The sequence below is a fragment of the Daphnia magna genome, linkage group LG2 (assembly GCF_020631705.1).
Source record: "Daphnia magna isolate NIES linkage group LG2, ASM2063170v1.1, whole genome shotgun sequence".
NCBI lineage: Eukaryota > Metazoa > Arthropoda > Branchiopoda > Diplostraca > Daphniidae > Daphnia > Daphnia magna.
Genome location: NC_059183.1, coordinates 10,573,038 through 10,575,705, shown reverse-complemented (window position 1 = coordinate 10,575,705; position 2,668 = coordinate 10,573,038). Strand labels below are relative to the sequence as shown.

The window sequence follows — 2,668 nt, the reverse complement described above, 5'->3', positions numbered from 1 at the left end:
TTCGTCGAGTTACAAAAAATTTGTTTGTTACCACTAGATGGCTAAGATCTTAGTTTAACATAACACGAAGGGAATTTAAAACAAAAAATGAAGCCTCTTCTTGAGCGAATTCGCTGAGGTTTTTCAAAATTCTCGTTCGTTGATGGACAAGATGAATTCCTCAGATGTGGTCGAACCGCTTTCTTCACTCTCTCCTTTCACTGTCTCCTCTACTTCACTTTCTTCTTGAATGATAGTCTCAGAATCGTTTGTTCTGATCGAAAAATTGGTCTCCACTTCAGTGATGTCTTCAGTTTCTTCTGCACCGACTTCTTGTTCAATAACCTCAGCCTCTCTTCTTCTTTCGTTTTCGAGAAGGCTGCGAACGACCACGTTCCTGGTTGCTAGAGATGTTGACTGCTCTGCAACGGTAGATTGACCACGCGACCTCGGATGGCTTCTAGGTCCTTGGTACCCGTAAAACCTTGCAATCGGAGTGCTTCCGTAGTCTGGTTCACGTGGTGTTGGGTGCTGGAGCACAGCTGGCAAGGGAATCTCTGGATGAATTTGTTCTCTTGGCGTTGGCTCACGAGTCGGTAATCCTCTCAGGAAGTTTAGGTATCTTCTATAGTCAGCATTCACTCTGATGTTGGTGATGGCAACAGCTTCGTCACGGGGAAGATACTTGATGGCAATGCTATAGAAACCTTCTTCGTAGGCACCTAGTTTTGCATCAATTGTTACACCGTGGGGCAATGGCCTGTATTCAGGTTCTACAGGTTCGGTGAGACTTGGGCCAAATTCACCAAATTTGATGCGAGCATGATATGCCCCAAGTCTTCTGATTCTGTTGAGATACTGTTTGCAGAAGGATTAACACACTAACTTAGAACTATCTTGTAACTTAGATTACATTGATACGCTGAGATACTTCATGACTAATTGGAGTTCTTCTCGGGTACATCCCTGGAGTGGCTGAATTCAGCTTTTAGACTAACTTCTTTCAAAAAGGGAGTGATAGTTAGGACGACAATACTTAAATAAGTGTAAATTATCAAGTATATTAAAACTAATGCTTACGCAAGGTGCTCAACACTCTTTCTTTGACACGACTGTAGCGTGGCTTGACCTATTAGCAGTGTTACTTAATCGAGTTGTACAGAATTCTGTTTAAAAACTAGTTAGTTTCGAAGGACCATTGACAATAATTACTCTTACTGATAATACCTGATAAGTAATTACTGATTTGAAGACACTTGACTCAGGTAAATTGTTGCTGATTCTCTAGCTTTTATTCAGACTCTGACACAACTTATAATAGCGTCTGCTCTACCTTGTTGAACAATTGCGAAGAAGGAACATTAACCGAGATCGGCCACCAAGAAGACGCTGAACACAGCACCCCTGGTGGCCTTACACATACTATAAATCAAAAATAGTGGGCTTGCGAACTAGTCGGCCCGACCTAGTTAATTGTCCGTCAGGTGGCGGGTCGTGATCCGCAACAATTTAGAAGGGGCCGATAAATTTAGGAAGCAGCTTTTGGGTTAAATGTGGAGAGCGAATAACGTGAGCGACGAGGACAAGATCACCGACTACGAAGGTTGGCGGCCGTTTTCTTTTTTGATCGTAATTCTTCTTCATGTTTTTTTTTATGTACTACACCAGAATTGAACCAAAGACCTTTCAGTTCACAGCCCAACACCTTACCACTTAGCTATCGCCGTTTGCGAGGTTTCGTAGTTGATTCTGTGCCATCATTTGTTGTTGAAACTCGTTTTGGGCGCGAAAAACCTCGATCAGTTGTGCAAAATGTTCTTCCGCCATGTTAAAGCTATAAGAGATGAATTCAGAAATTACAAAAATATTCAGTTTAAGCGGACGAAATTGGCGAGTTGGTTCTCTCGGGCGGTCAGATAAAATCCAACCATTGACTGTTACGCTCTATTGCGGCCTGACGGTTGGTTTATTCCTCCCATATGGCCTTCCATACTAGCACAGTTACATTAACAGAATATAAAATGAAAGTACATCAATGGATGTGCAACATAAGTTTTGTACGCTCCGTTAACATAATATCAACATCCAATTTACCCCTCCGTTCGATGTGGGTTGCGTACATTGTATGTATGTACTAAGAAGAACTAAGATCAAACACATAAATAGCCATCAACGTACCTCAATGTACAGTATGTTCCAAAAAAATCCGACTTCCCCCCTTTAAAAAAAATGCCACCTACTAGCGTGTGGTCAAATTACATGGAGTTTTTGGCCGAATATTGGGGTCGGATAAAATGCGGGAGGACAAAAGTAAAAATTGTCATAGAAACGAGACATGCAAGTTGCCCTACCCTTCCGCTCTTTGTTTCATAATTTTGGTCTTTTGAAATTTATCTAAGAGCGGGAGGGTAGGGCAACTTGCCGTTAGGCATAGCCAACTATTTTTGCAAACTCCTAAATTTTTTTTCAACACGCTACGAGACACAGACTTAGGGATGGGAAGTCTCGTCGCTATGGTAACTAATTTAATGAATAGTGGCATCTTTGTTCTTATGCTACTAATTGATATAAAAGCGGGGGTTGGCTTGTAAGGCTGATTCAGTTCAATAAAATGTTTCGCGAAAATAGCGCAAAAAAATTAAGTGTTGCGGAACGAGGTTCTGTCATTCTGTGGTTTCATTAGGCCTAG

At 41.6% G+C, this 2,668-nt stretch overlaps 1 long non-coding RNA gene across 1 annotated transcript; it reads right to left on the bottom strand.

The window, feature by feature from the left end:
• Positions 1-610: 610 nt before the first annotated feature.
• On the bottom strand, positions 611-1,342 carry LOC123470139. The gene is made up of 3 exons (XR_006643650.1): positions 1,207-1,342; positions 1,060-1,145; positions 611-976 (listed from the first exon to the last, which is right to left on the bottom strand). It is a non-coding gene; the product is annotated as an uncharacterized LOC123470139 (long non-coding RNA).
• Positions 1,343-2,668: the final 1,326 nt, after the last annotated feature.